Here is a 16,418-nt window from a genome sequence, read left to right as displayed (position 1 = left end):
TTGATTCCAACTGAATTCAAAGCATCAAAGCTACGTCTTGGGGCCACGAAGCAACACCTTTCATCTTTGAAAACAGTATGTATGACAGCATGAAAATCCTAAAGGATATGTGACAGAAATATCAAGTGAAAGCAGATTACAAAGAAACAAAATGTTTTCTGGTTCTGGTGTTAACAATTAGTCCAAGCCTCCTAGAAAGTAAAACATTGTTTTCAGTCAACTAACTTCCAAGAATTTGAAACTGAAAAGTACAGTCTGTGTTATTTATTACTCAAAATTATCCTTTTGCATTTCATATATTCATATCCCCCTTCAAGGATCGCTGCCTTGTTGTGGCAAGGTAGTTCAGTGAAGCTATGAGCTATACCGTGCAGGGTTACCCAAGACGGACAGGTCATAGCTGAGAGCTCTGACAAAAGGTGATCCACTGGAGAAGGAAATGGCAAACCACTCCAGTATCTTTGCCATGAAAACTCTATGGACAGTTCCAATAGGCATAACGATATGACGCCGGAAGATGAGCCCCTCAGGTCGGAAGGTGTCCATTATGCTACTGGGGATGAGCAGACGGCTAGTACGAGTAGCACCAGAATGAATGAAGCGACTGGGCCAAAGCCAAAAGGACGCTCAGTTGTGGAAGTAACTGGTGGCGAAAAGACAGTCCGATGCTGTAAAGATTTTTATTCCATAGGAACCTGGAACGTCAGATCCATGAATCAAGGCAAGCTGGACGTGGTCAAAAAAGAAATGACAAGACTGAACATCAACATTTTAGGAATCAGTGAACTAAAATGGACAGGAATGGGTGAATTTAATTCAGATGACCATCAGGTATACTACTGTGGACAAGAATCTCACAGAAGAAATGGAGTAGCCTTCATAATCAATAAGAGAGTAGGAAAAGCAGTCTTGGGATACAATCCCCAAAATGACAGAATGATCTCAGTTCGAATCCAAGGCAAACCATTCAACACCACATTGATCCAGGTCTATGCCCCAACCACTGCTGCTGAAGAGGATGAAGTTGATCAGTTCTATGAAGCCCTACAACACCTTCTAGAAGCAACGCCAAAAATGATCATGGGGGATTGGAATGCTAAAGTAGGAAGCCAAAAGATAACCGGGATAACAGGCAAGTTTGGCCTTGGAGTACAAAATGAAGCAGGGCGCAGGCTGGTAGAATTTTGTCAAGAGAATACAATGGTCATAGCAAACACTCTTTTCCAACAACCCAAGAGACGACTCTACACATGGACATCACCAGACGGTCAACACAGAAATCAGATTGACTAAGTGCTCTGCAGCCAAAGATGGAAAAGTTCTATCCAGTCAATAAAAACAAGACCAGGAGCTGATTGTGGTTCAGATCATGAGCTTCTTGTTGCAAAATTTAGGCTTAAATTGAAGAAAGTAGGGAAAAGCACTAGGCCACTCAGGTATGAACTAAATCATATCCCCGACGAATACACAGTAGAGGTGACAAATAGATTTAAGGAATTAGATCTGATAGACAGAGTGCCTGAAGAACTATGGACGGAGGTTCGCAACATTGTACAATAGGTAGCAACTAGAACTATCCCAAAGAAAAAGAAATGCAAGAAATCAAAATGGCTGTCTGAGGAAGCTTTACAAATAGCTAAGGAGAGAAGGGAAGTGAAAGGCAAGGGAGAAAGAGAAAGATACACCCAATTGAATGCAGAATTCCAGAGAAAAGCTAGAAGATATAATAATGCCTTCTTAAATGAAGAGTGCAAACAAATAGAAGAAAACAATAGAATGGGGAAGACCAGAGATCTTTTCAAGAAAATTGGAAATATGAAGAGAACGTTTCATGCAAAGTTGGGTATGATAAGGGACCAAAATGGTAGGGACCTCACAGAAGCAGAAGAGATTAAACAAAGGTGGCAAAATTATACAGAACAACTATACAAGAGCGAGCTTAACATCCCTGATGACCACAGTGGGGTAGTTACTGACCTGGAGCCAGACATCCTGGAATGTGAAGTCAAATGGGCCTTAGGAAGTCTGAGCAACAATAAAGCTAGTGGTGGTGACAGCATTCCAGTTGAAATATTCAAAATCTTAAAGGACGATGCAGTAAAAGTGCTACACTCAATATGCCAACAAATTTGGAAAACTCAACAATGGCCACAGGATTGGAAAAGGTCAGTTTACATTCCAATCCCAAAGAAGGGCAATGCCAAAGAATGTTCAAACTACCGCACCATTGCACTAATTTCTCATGCTAGCAAAGTTATGCTCAAAATCCTACAAGCTAGGCTCCAGCAATATGTGGACCGAGAACTTCCAGAAGTACAGACAGGATTTCGAAGAGGCAGAGGAACTAGAGATCAAATTGCCAACATACGCTGGATCATGGAGAAAGCTAGGGAGTACCAGAAGAACGTCTACTTCTGCTTCATTGACTATGCTAAAGCCTTTGATTGTGTGGAGCACAACAAATTGTGGCAAGTTCTTAAAGAGATGGGAATACCAGAGCATCTTATTTGTCTCTTGAGAAATGTATATGCAGGTCAAGAAGCAACAGTGAGAACTGAACATGGAATCACTGACTGGTTCAAAATTGAGAAAGGAGTTCGGCAAGGCTGTATACTGTCGCCTTGCCTATTTAACTTGTATGCAGAGCACATCATGAGAAATGCGGGATTAGAGGAGTCACAAATTGGGATCAAGATTGCAGGGAGAAATATCAACAACCTCAGATATGCAGATGATACCACTCTAATGGCAGAAAGTGAAGAGGAACTAAAGAGCCTGTTGATGCGGGTGAAGGAGGAGAGTGCAAAAGTTGGCTTGAAACTCAACATCAAGAAAACAAAGATCATGACATCCGGCCCTCTCAATTCCTGGCAAATAGATGGGGAAGAAATGGAGATAGTGACAGATTTTATTTTCCTGGGCTCCAAGATCACTGCAGATGGGGACTGCAGCAAAGAAATTAAAAGACGCTTGCTCCTGGGGAGAAAAGCTATGGCAAATCTAGACAGCATCCTAAAAAGCAGAGACATCACCCTGCCAACAAAAGTGCGTTTAGTCAAGGCTATGGTCTTCCCAGTTGCAATGTATGGCTGCGAAAGTTGGACCATAAGGAAGGCCGAGCGTCAGAGAATTGAGGCTTTTGAACTCTGGTGCTGGAGAATACTCTTGCGAGTCCCTTGGACTGCAAGGCGAACAAACCGGTCAGTCCTAGAGGAGAACAACCCTGACTGTTCTTTAGAAGGCCAGATCCTGAAGATGAAACTCAAATACTTTGGCCACCTCATGAGAAGGAAGGACTCCCTGGAGAAGAGCCTAATGCTAGGAGCGATCGAGGGCAAAAGAAGAAGGGGATGACAGAGAATGAGGTGGCTGGATGGAGTCACTGAAGCAGTAGGTGCAAACTTAAATGGACTCCGGGGAATGGTAGAGGACAGGAAGGCCTGGAGGATCATTGTCCATGGGGTCGCGATGGGTCAGACACGACTTCGCACATAACAACAACAACAACATATTCATATCATATTGTCAAAGAGTCTAGATATGAACCCCATGGGTCCTCAGGGCAAGTGTGTGCAAATAACAGATTCTGGTAAAAACAACAACAGAAATTCAGAAATTATCAGTTTAAATATATATTAGTAAGCAACACAATTCTTTAAATGGAAATGCCTCAGGAAATAATAAATGCCTAACACAAGAGATGTTGCATCAGAAGGCACAACTTTACCATGCAAATGCAGGCCTTAGCTCAAGCATATTTCTATGTTGCTGACAGCAGTTCATAGGTGTAGGCCTTTGGTTCTTCAAAAATTCAAGCTTGTTAATGGTTTCCAAATTCTTAGGACAATGATAGATTTCTGCTTATCTGAGAAAGGCAATGACAATGAATCAATCCAAACAATTTTCAGTTGGACTAATCTAGAAAATTATCCAATAGCTGTAATTCTTCCTCTCCCATTCTACAGTGTGCTGTTTCTCATATAGAGACAATTATTCAGTTGATGTAATTTACTTGGATTTTAGTAAAGCTTTTGACAAGGTTCCCCATGATGTTCTGATGGATAAGTTGAAGGACTGCAATCTGGATTTTCAGATAGTTAGGTGGATAGGGAATTGGTTAGAGAACCGCACTCAAAGAGTTGTTGTCAATGGTGTTTCATCAGACTGGAGAGAGGTGAGTAGCGGGGTACCTCAGGGCTCAGTGCTCGGCCCAGTACTTTTTAACATATTTATTAATGATCTAGATGAGGGGGTGGAGGGACTACTCATCAGGCTGTTCACACTGTGTGTGAACGAGGCCTTGGGGTACTTGTGGATTGTAAACTAAACATGAGCAGGCAGTGTGATGCAGCGATAAAAAAGGCAAATGCCATTTTGGGCTGTATCAACAGAGGCATCACATCAAAATCACAAGATGTCATAGTCCCATTGTATACGGCACTGGTCAGACCACAACTGGAGTACTGAGTGCAGTTCTGGAGGCCTCACTTCAAGAAGGACGTAGATAAAATTGAAAGGGTACAGAGGAGAGCGACGAAGATGATCTGGGGCCAAGGGACCAAGCCCTATGAAGATAGGTTGAGGGACTTGGGAATGTTCAGCCTGGAGAAAAGGAGGTTGAGAGGGGACATGATAGCCCTCTTTTAAGTATTTGAAAGGTTGTCACTTGGAGGAGGGCAGGATGCTGTTTCTGTTGGCTGCAGAGGAGAGGACGCACAGTAATGGGTTTAAACTTCAACGATATCGGCTAGATATCAGGAAAAAAATTTTCACAGTCAGAGTAGTTCAGCAGTAGAATAGGCTGCCTACGGAGGTGGTGAGCTTCCCCTCACTGGCAGTCGTCAAGCAAAGGTTGGATACACACTTTTCTTGGATGCTTTAGGATGCTTAGGGCTAATCCTGCGTTGAGCAGGGGGTTGGACTAGATGGCCTGTATGGCCCCTTCCAACTCTACGATTCTATGATTCTATGATTCTATGATTCTAATTTGTGAGGGTCAGACTGAATCTAGTTTTTTATATTTCTCACATAATCCAATAGTTCGTTAGATTCAGCTGGGAAGTCTGATGTGATGAACTAGGCACATTTGATTATGCTTTGAATTATTTTTGACATGGAAAACTGCTGTTCTACTCAATGGCTCGGTTCTAAAAGACAGAATACATCTACATTGTTCCATTTAACACCCCTGGAGCTATGCCAGGATAAGACCACTCAACATTGGATATGATTCTTATGCTGAAAATAAAGTTACTCTTTTATTCGGGCCTTTCAACATCTCACTGTGAATGGATAGCTCATTTGTGTATCAATGTTCTTCTGCATCTTTCATTGACAATCCCATAACAGACTGATTAAGCAGTAATACTTAATGAAAGAGCCTCATGTGGTGCAGGGTGGTAAGGCAGCCAACATGCTGTCTGAAGCTCTGACCATGAGGCTGAGACCAAGCTTTGACCATGAGGTTGGGAGTTCGATCCCAGCAGCCGGCTCAAGGTCGACTCAGCCTTCCATCCTTCCGAGGTTGGTAAAATGAGTACCCAGCTTGCTGGGGGGTAAAACAGTAATGACTGGAGAAGGGAATGGCAAGCCAACCTGTATTGAGTCTGCCAAGAAAACACTAGAGGGCGTCACCCCAAGAGTCAGACATGACTCGGTGTTTGCACAGCGGATACCTTTATCTTTATAGAGGAAGAAAAAAGATCTTTGCACTTTAAGATTTACAAGAGATAACTTTTGTTAAAAAAAAGAAAAAGGAGGGCCATTCCGCACAAGGACCAATGTTGCCAATTGCTTTCACAAAGCGGAAACACTATTTTAAATAGTGGAATCTTGGCGTTCCACATACCTTCATTTGTAGTGGAATCCAGTAGCGTTTCATTCATTCCCCACAGGTTTCCGGTCTCTCAGGAATCGCTAGAAAGGAAGCGATTTTTTTCTGTGCTTGATCCCGCCCCTAGCCGTCAATCAAATGGAACAGCCAATGGGAAGTTGTTATCATGCTCCCTAAAAGCCTCTTTCCCTTTAAGCACAGTTAAAAACACACACACACACACATTTCAATGAATATGCCTTGATTCTTCGCAACGTAGACACTCATCTAGCTGGCGTGTGAGCTGGTGATTCATCGTTACCATGCTCCGCCGAGTGGGGAAAAAAATCCCCTCCCCGCACGGGTGTGATTTTTGGCCGAAATTAAAGGGAACTGGCGAACAGGGGGCCGTGTTGTGCTTGGGGACTTAGGGGAACTTTAAAGCACTTCTGTGGAGGGACTGTAGCTGGAGAAGCCTTGCTGGGTGAATGAAGCCTCACTGGTTCGTTGCTTTCCCCGCTCTGAAGAAAAAAATGGCAATCCCTTCGCCGGAAGTTCGGAGGAGAGAGCCAGGGGGAGGGACTTTGTTGCAACCGCTATATTGAGAACGGTCATGGCTTTTTCGCAAGTGTTGCAGGTTGTTGGCAAAAATGTAGCGATTTTCTGAGGGTGAATCCACTTTTCCCGATTCCCCAGAAATCGCTACAACGAAGCGATTTTGGCGCTAGTGTTGCAGGAGTGTTGCAGATTGCTCACGACGTCATGCGGAATGTAGTTTTAGTGGTGAAAACAAAATGTAAGACAAGTGCTATATTAAAGTTGTGTGGAATGGCCCTGAGTCATCTGAATCCCCGAGGCCACAGGGCCAGTTAATCCCCAGCCGTGGCCTCTGCCTGTCTTGTGCACGGCAGCCAAGCGGCCATGCTTGGCTTCCGCGGGGCAAAAAGGTCAGGCTTTCGCATGTGGTGACCTTATAAGAGCACTGTGAGGCTGCCCCCATGCCTCATCTGCACACAATGCATATCGCACTATGCCCACCTACCCAGTTTCTGGAACAGCTCCAGGAGCGTGTCTTCCTTGAGCCTGATCCTCTGCAGTGTCAATGGTGGGTGCTAGGTACCTCCCTTCCATATGGCTCAGGGCAGTTTACATACAACATCATAGGAGGATACATGGAACAAATAAACATACAACATAGTCAACACAACAGTAACAATCCAACAGTGGTTGTAAACAACACAACTTCAGTGATCCCGGAAACAACAATATAACAAGAACAGAAACTTAGCTAAAACCCCTAGAGAGGCCAGACTGGTTCAGGCCATGGAGGGGATGTCTAAAGGGGACCTGTGGTCGGTTTCAGGCAAATTTCTGGTGGAGGAGCTCCCTTTTGCTGGCCCTGCGGAACTGTGGGAGTTTGGGCAGGGCTCTGATCTCTTCAGGGAGCTCATTCCACAGTGGGGGCCAGGACGGAAAAATCTCTGACCCTCACTGTGGACTGACATGCTTGTTTGATAAGGCAGAGGAAGATGTGTTGAGTAGAGGTACCTTGGCAGTGGGCAGAGCAAGTGATGTGTTTACTAAAGAACACTTGGTGATACTAATATTTGTAGACCTCTGTATAGTGTATACCAAAGAAACATTTGGCGATTGAACCACATACATATTATCATAGGATTAAAGTATCTTACATCACTGATGAAGATACTGAAAATGAAAAAAATACCTAGGAGTTCGTTTTGATATTTTGGAAGTTTGAGGAATTGTTTATTGTGGAATAAACTGTTATTTGCCATCGCCAGCTTGAAAATCATTTCATATGCTTGTATTGTGGCTGACGGGTCTTCACCTGTTGGATAACCCCCAGGTTGGGCCTGGAGAGCTCCAGAAATTATTGCTCATTTCCAGACTATAAATATCAGTTCCCCAGGCAAAAATGGCTGCTTTGGAGGGGGACTCTCTAGCATTGTACCCCACTGAAGTTTAGGAATGCCAGCCTTCAGATGGGATCTGAGGATCCCCCGGAAGTACAGATCATCTCCAGGCAGTTGGCTGAAGGGGAAAGCTCTCCCGCCTCATGCATGTCCCTTCAAAAAGAATGCACATGCCATAGTCCTCCCTGCATTGCTCTTGGAAGATCAGCAGTGATGGCTGCCCCTCAGCCTGACACACACACAGAGGGAGGCAGAAAGACAGTGGACTCTGAGGCACTACATACTTTTGAGGCCCCACCTCCAAATTGCAAGGAAATTTTTCAGCTGTCCTGTACTCAAATTAGCCAACCTCCAGGTGGGCCCTCAAGATTTACCAGAATGACAGCTCATCTCCAGACTATAAAGATCACCTCCCCAAGCAGAAAGGGCTATTTTGGAAGGTGGACTCTGAGGCATTGTACCCTTTTGAAGTTCCACCTCCAAACCTTGGTTTCATGCAGCTCAGCTAACACAATCTGTTGCTTGGCTGGTGATGTCTGCCCTTCTGAAGCCTGAGGTCTTCTGCTGGCAACTGTAGTTCCTGTTGTTGTCTGCAAGGCCAAATTATTGCTTAATCAAAGTGAAAAATCTAATTCCGCACAAAGTTTATCTAAAGTCTTTGTATGAGAACTCTCAAGCTAACTCCACTTAAAATTCTGAGCCATTTATGCCGTTTATTTCATAGGACCTTCCTTGAAAATACTATTTTTATTTATCAAGCTAGACTCGAGCAAAGGGACTTCAGATCCTGTGTCTTTCTAGCCAGTTTATTGTTTACCACTTACAGTTACAGGGTCTAAATATTCCTTATTTAGATCTTCCTGTACTTCCAGACTCGTGGGACCCTAGTTGTCTGTCTGTTTGCACCAACAGGTAAAAAACTGTTGCTGGTACGGGCTGGCCAGATCAGGTGAGACACACTTGTGCCACTCCACACCAACCTCATCCTGCAGGCCTCTACATCATCTCTTCTATCATAGACTATAAAGATCAGCTCTGCTGGCGAAAATGGCTACTTTGGAAGGTGGACTCTGAAGCATTTTGAGACCCCACTTCCAAACCTCAAGGAATAATTCCAACTCAGGGGTAGCTCAACCTCCCAATGGGGCTTGGAGATCTCCTGACAGCTCATCTCCAAACTCTTTAAGATCAGCTCCCCAGGCAGAAATGGCTGCTTTGAAGGGTAGACAGGGTTGTTGTGCAGAAGAAACATTTGAGACTTTCTACAACAGGTTGCTGCGGAGATGAAACACTGAGGCCTACTGAACAGAGTTGTAGTGAAGATGAAACAGGAGGCAAAAGAACCCCCACGACAGCATCCAGTTTATCTGCACAACCACCTCGCATGATAAGCCTCAAATGCTCATAGGGTGGGGGAGAAAAGACATGCATGGCTTGGATGCATCTTTCCTCCATCAGCGAGGCTGCCAACAGCAGTATTTTAAGTGAGAAGGGGCTTTTCTGTGGCCTCCCCGTCAGCCAAAAGGGGAAAGCTTCCCCTCTCACACATGCCCCTCAAATGAATGTGCATACCCACAGACTCCACTGTATTGGTCTTGGAAACATGTCCCTTACCTCAGTCAGTGGCTGTTAGAGGCTTCTTTCACAGCAGGCCTGAAGGGAAGCAGGGGCGTGGAATCCTGAGCAAGAGCAACAATTGGTCCTGAAGGAGGGAGAATACACCAATAGGAGGCTTGGGAACATTCAGCATGTTGTCAGGGTGTATGGTCATGATTTTTTATATATAGATCATGGAACTATTTCTCATTACATTAGAACACTCAATATTTTCCATATTTTGTGGGGAAAGTCATGGGACCCTAACACAATAAGTCATTTTATATGCTTCCTTGATGTAACTGCATTGCCATGTTTTAAAAAAATAGCTTAAGTTGCCACTTAATGATTCACAATGAAAAATGGGGGGAGTGGATTGTGGAGGTCAGAGATGATACCAAACAGCATGTAAATAACATCAGTTTCCCAGAACTATTGAGATCTTAGAACAAAGAAAGACAGTTTAATGACACTACTATCTAGCTACATTCAAGTCTAACTCACATTTCCCCCCTGGTGCTCATTCTTTGATTTTTGGCTCATTGCTTTCTTATCTAGTAAAAAATGATGGATCTGTGAAAGTTGAGCTATTTAACCACTTAACTTCCTAGGCTGTTTGTCAATACTTATCAAATAAAATAAACACATGATAAACACATGGGGGGCAGGGGGGGATCACGTAGCCTTTAAAAATAAGACCAAGTTAAGCATGAGCACATTCACAGTCCAGGAGTCCTTTGGCTGATAGCACTGAAAGATTCAGAGTAATAAATCCTCTGCAAATGTATAGCAGTACAATTGCAGCATCCTTTTACTTTCTCAAATCCCTAGTGTTTAGTTAGAAGCTCAAACATTTTCTAAGGCAGTCTAGTATAAATTATATCATCTCCAGATGTTTTGGTGCTGTGAAGAGAGAAGCTCAAATTCACTTTTAATGAACTGTATTTTAATGTCAGTCCCTCCAATCTCCTTAAATGACAAAGAGCTCATCTGACTTGGTAATGAATCCCACCACTGTATCATTTTCAACCCCATCGTTTTAGTGAGCCTCCCTGTCTGTATCAACAGCAGCAGGTTGACAGCCTAAGTAAACTACACTGAAGATTTGTTAGGCAAGCTCGGAGCATTTAAAGAAATGTCACTGGAAACGGCAGGATATGTTGAAATGCAGAGCTCTAGACAGGAGACAGGTTAACAAGGGGCTGGAGAAATACAGGAATGTGCAAAAAGCCAGAAGGTAGCATTGAAGAGAGACTGAGGAACAAATCATATGGCATGGGGTGTTCAGTGGAAAATTGCAGTGGGATTGATCATTTTGAAATGGTTGAAAAACCATTATGACAAATTTTAATCGGGATGCAGTCCTGTGCTCAAATTAGCCACACATTTCCATAGAAATTCAGGTTGCTGGATCTTTAATATTAGGTAGCCTTAGCTGGATTCTGCCTCTAATACCTCCTTGAAGACATTTGGCAAATCCCTCCCTAATGGAAAAATAACTGGCCGTACACCCCAGAATGAAATATGAAATGCCAAGGCTGCAGTCCTAAGAAAAATAGTTACTCAGGACTGAATACCATTGAATAAAATGAAGTTAATTCTGAGTGAACACAGGATCACATTGCAAGTGTTGGATTAAACTACGTCATTAATCGCTGATCTGTAGTAACAAAATGGAATTAAATGGCTTAGTCTTTCTTAGTTTGAACATTCTTACTATTGTTGTTCCAAGGATCAAAGAGTGCTTTTATAACCAGAGATACAGCTTGTTGACTTCAATGAATTTAGAAACGAGTAACTGCTTTGGATGATTTTGAAAATCTTTTTTAACAATGAACAGCAGGCAGTTCCACCTTGGCTCAAGACTCTGTGCAGACCAGGGCTGCATTCACACATAGCTGGATACAGGCCTGGTTAAAGGATCCACAGGGACCATAGCACCGGAGCCAGTTTAAGGATTTGTGGGGCTTTAGCAGAGGACAACTGATGCTGCTATTTGTGCTGCACAAGTAATAGTGGGGCACCCTGGCATGTCACTCTATTGCTTCTGGAAGAAAGTATGCAACTGTTGGAATTTTGGACACAGTTGCTAGTCCCTTCATCATTATTTCCTCTCCAGCTTTCTTTTATTCAATATCCAGAGGGTAATAGTGCCTAATACCTCACTCAAATCATGCATTTTAACTTGTAATAGAATTACAGAAGTGGGATTGATTTGTTACTTAAAATCTTGAAAGTGTACAATATAACGATAACGCATAAATGCAATAGCACCATTCAACAATAACTCACTATATATTAGTATAAGATAATCACACTATCAAATGAAGAATCCACTGTGATTACCTAGAAATTTTCTTTTGTATTGTGAATTGTGACAAAGGAAACTATGGCTGTAATCCTTGCATTTATCCTCTTTACTTCTTGAACCACATTTATACGGTTTGTGGTCCAAACACATGCTCAATGAGCAGTGCACATGCTCAGTTACCAACTTTCTTTTTGTCCTTGTGATCTATAAGCCACACAAATATGAAGACTCTGGAACCATCACAGTTTGAAGGCCTCCTAACTGTTAAACACTGCAAGGCCCCTGGAACAGGCCCATAGCACATGCTACATGTGCTATTAGGATAAACTGCTAGTGGCTGGATGTTACAAAATTGTTACACTAACTGGACAATAAAATCAGAGTCCAGTAGCACCTTTAAGACCAAAAAAGATTTATTCAAGGTGTGAGCACCGAGGATATTTGCTTGCACTCGAAAGCTCATGCCTTGAATAAATCTTTATTTGTCTTAAAGGTGCTATTGGACTCTGATTTTATTGTCAGTGTTTTGCTTTCATCGCCTGCATATCAACATAACAGCAAAGAAGGGCTTTTACACACTTTTACATAGTGATCTATGTTAGAGTTCAGTGATTCTGCCTTTTCCTAAAAGAGTCTCTTCACTAGTTCTCTAAGTCTGGGGGACTGACCATTTGAGTTATTACATCTGTGTAATGCTGCTGGTTGGAGAACATCCTTTTCAGTTATATATTTTGTTTTGTTACTCTCCCCTTCACATCAATTTACATGAACACTAAGCTAGACATTCAAGTGCAAGGACAAGCAGCAGATCAAAATATTTTTGAGTGTTGAATTAATTGACTTAAAAAAACACCAGTTGGACTCTGTTAATTAATAGAATATTTTCAGTTTGAATTCTGATTACTTAACATTTAGATCAGCAGTTCTCAACCGCTCAGTCTTGCTGACCCCAACTGTGGCATCAGTGGGGTCGGCGTGCATATGTGTGTGGGCACCATGGGCGTCTGAGCGTGCACACATTACTGCAGGTGCACAACAGTTGGGTGCGGCGTGGAGGCAGCTATGGAGGCAGCCATGGCTCCTTCACTGCTAGCCACTGCCCGCTGCCACCTGCCGCTGCCTTCCACTGCTGCTCACCACCGCTTTCTGGCCGCTTCAGAGTGACAGGGCACCCATTGAAGGAGCCACGGGGGACAACTGGCAGGTGGGTGGTGAGGGCAGGGCAGGCAAGGGAGAGGCCCCTGGAGGAGGCTGTACTGAGAGCGAGGCTTGGCAGCAGAGTGGTGCAGGCAGATAGGATGCATCATGCTGGGCCAGCAGCACCACTCCACACCGCCTCCTGCTGCTGCCTGCTACCACCGGCCACCACCTACCACTGTTTTAGAGTGACAGTGCTCATCAGAGTAGCCATGGGGGACAGCTGGCAGGTGGGCAGCGAGGGGCCGCGGTGCCCATGGACCCTCTGCTGCAGCCACCAATCTGGCGACCCCCGAGAAGGGTTCAGGCAATTGGATTTAGATCATATTCTTGCTATTCATATTCTGCCAATAGTTTTGAAAAAGGTCAAAGAAGGAATATTTAGGCAAGTGGAGAATAAAATGATTGTATTAACTAAGGCCAATTACTATAGTTCTTTGCTTTATGACTGCTGACCCCAGGTCTTGTACCAGTAACCAGGGGCCTCACTTGCTGAGGCACAATCAATGTACATTTAGGCAGTTATATATATATATATATATATATATATATATATATATATATATATATATATATATACACATGTATATATATATACATGTATGTATGTATGTATGTATATATTATTATTATTATTTATTATTATTATTATTTATTTATTTGATTTGTATGACCGCCGCTCTCGGAAACCGGCTCGCGGCGGTTCACAACATTTTAATACAGATACAATATATTAACCATTAAAATTCCCCATTAAAACCCCATTAAAACAATGACTAAGTCACAATGATGGCGATTAAAACTATTCCCGTACAGGCCCACTGGATGAGCAGAAGGGAACGGAGGATAATTGGGCATAGGATGGAACACTCTGGGGAACCAGGTCAGTTTAGTACTGGCCTCCCCCCTCCGGGGAGAGGGGTCCGATCTTAGCCCCGGGCCATCACCCGGGACACACACATATATAGACACACACACATACATACATACATATATATATATATATATATATATATATATTCCTAAAGAGATGTGTGAAGAGCAAGGTGTGGGACAGGGGGGTCTTTGATTTATTTACAAATGCAGTACTACATGGGGATGCAATACCACATTCCTAAACAAAACAAAAAATGCCCCAGGCCGCACTGTGGGGCTGCACAGCACCGCAGAGCGACCAGGGACATTTTTTGTCCTTTTTGGAATGCCATAGTCAGGGGAGGAGCTGGGCCTAGATGGCCTGACTCTTGCTGCCCGTTGCTGCCCAGGACAAAAAAGGGAATGCTGATATATCCACATTCCCTTGCTTTGGGGCAAAGGACGGCCTGAACCGGGCTATGCCTGGGATGGCCCCAACTCACTGCCAACATCAAGCTGAACTGGGAATTTTCCCCATTACCAGACAACAAGGCAGGGTAAATTCCTGGTGCAAAAAAGGTCTTGGTCACAGCCTATCAAAATGTTATTCCTAATAACGTGAATTCTAGGGGAATGCCCACTGCTGGTCCATTATTTTTTGACTAGGCTGGCAATTTTAATTTTCATCCAAGCTATATAGGAAAATGCCCTTCACAATTATCAGATCTTACTGGCAACTGTGTTTGCTGCATTACACTGGTGAATGTATACTGCAAGTCAAAGAAACTGCAACATAATAGCTATTCCCTAGAAATTCTTTTTGTAGTACCTGCCATATTTATTACCTGTACTATATCCCTTTATTAAATTCTGTATCTGAGATTCAATTGTCCATTCAATAGCATCTAGCATTAGTCAGAAATCTTGGTTGACATAAATATTGATTCACTCTGACTGATAATAGAATCAATCTCTCCAAGGCACATGAAAATACTCTCTGCTGAGGAGTCTATTCAATAAGTGACTGTGCAAGCCGTTTATATCTGTGTGGTGTGCATAATATATATGGAATTTATGTTATAAGTACACATAAATCAAATGGTGCCCAACTGAGGCAGACTATTTTATTTCTATACTTAAGATGTTTCCTTAGTAATAGACTCAATAATTATCAATATATAGCAAGTGCTAAGTACAATTCTATTATGGTATTATGTTAAAGCAACTAGCGTAATCTTTTGTGCAACTGGTTTTAAAAGAAAGTATGTTTGTGGTAGGTTGACTTCAAAGAAAGCCGGGACTCACCTGAGGCTGCCCATTGACAGGTGGAGGAGCAGGCGCCAAAGGAAGAGGCGCGAAGAAATGAGTGCAGGGCTTTGGGACTCTGTTGATTGCCTGCTCCAGCTCCAGGCCTTCCAGGAACTGGCTAGGGAACTGGGCATTCCCCTGGCAGCTGACAAAACTGAGGGCCCAGCCACGCCATTGATCTACCTGGGCATATTGCTGGACTCAGAACAGGGAACCTCACAACTGCTTCCGGAGAAACTGGCCGCCTTCTCCCATCTGCTGGGGGACATGGCACTGTGCAGGAAGTGCCACTTGAGGGAAATGCAACTGCTTTTGGGGCACTTGAACTTCGCTTGTAAAGTGGTTATCCCGGGCAGGTCTTTCTGTGCGTGGATGGCAAGATCCATGGCAGGCGTACAGGCCCGGCATCATCACATCAGGGTCATGGCTGCCATGAAGGCTGACATGGTGTTTTGGCAGGACTTCCTGGCAGATTTCAATGGGGTGGCTATTTGCCAATCCCCTTTGGATTTGCATGACACCCTGCAGGTTCATTCCAATGCGGTAGGCAGCATGGGTTTTGGGGTATTGTACGGAGAGCAATGGTGTGCAGGTAAGTGGCCGGACATGTGGGGTGCGGAGGTACAGAGGGGCCTAACGTTCCTGGAGCTATTCCTCATACTGGTGGCAGCCGTCTTATGGCAGGACAGCTTTGCAAACCGAAGGGTCGTGTTTTGGTGCGATAACCAGGCAGTTGTGCACATTATTAACAGACAGTCATCCAGATCTGAATGTGTCATGGGGCTGGTCCTCAAGCTGGTGCTCATTTTCCTTGAAGCAAACATTACGTTTGCGACCAGGCATGTGGCGGGGTCTGCAATTAAGCAGCATATGCTTTGTCTTGTTCACAGATCACCCGATTTTGACAGCTCATCCCAAGGGCAAGACTGGAACCAAAGGTGTTTCCACCTGGGCTATGGGACCTTGGCATCGAGCGATAATTCATGGGGTCTTGGGCTCTCTTGCTGCGTCTACATGAAGAGCGTATAAAGGGGCAGTTGATACCTTTTCCAGGTTCACCAGGCAGATGGGCCAGTCCTGGAGCCAGTCCTGCAGTACCTGGCTTGGCAGAGGGGCAAGGGCACTTCCCCCAGGGTATTGAGGGTGCAATTGGCTTTTTTAGTAAGGTTTTTGGAGGGTGGGACCCAGGGTCCTCCTTCATGGCTAGGAGGGTGATCCAGGGATGGTGGCGGGCTGAACCATCTCACGGGGATTCTAGGCACCCTATTACAAGGCACCTGTTATGCCGGTTGATGGAGAAACTGAGGACGTTCTGTCATTCGCCCTACGAAATCTTCTTGGTACAGGCGCCCTGGCCTTTTATGGGGCCTTCAGGAGCGGAGAGTTTTTGGCTTCATCCAGAGCT

General features: G+C 44.0%; 1 long non-coding RNA gene across 1 annotated transcript; it reads right to left on the bottom strand.

Moving 5' to 3' along the window:
* Positions 1–421: 421 nt before the first annotated feature.
* On the bottom strand, positions 422–7,033 carry LOC143831285 (uncharacterized). The gene is made up of 3 exons (XR_013228789.1): positions 6,855–7,033; positions 3,728–3,865; positions 422–726 (listed from the first exon to the last, which is right to left on the bottom strand). It is a non-coding gene; the product is annotated as an uncharacterized LOC143831285 (long non-coding RNA).
* Between the last annotated feature and the right edge of the window lie 9,385 nt (positions 7,034–16,418).

This window comes from Paroedura picta, chromosome 3 (genome assembly GCF_049243985.1).
Source record: "Paroedura picta isolate Pp20150507F chromosome 3, Ppicta_v3.0, whole genome shotgun sequence".
Lineage (NCBI taxonomy): Eukaryota > Metazoa > Chordata > Lepidosauria > Squamata > Gekkonidae > Paroedura > Paroedura picta.
Note: the sequence above shows the minus strand (reverse complement) of the source record. Positions and strands in the feature narration are given on the sequence as shown.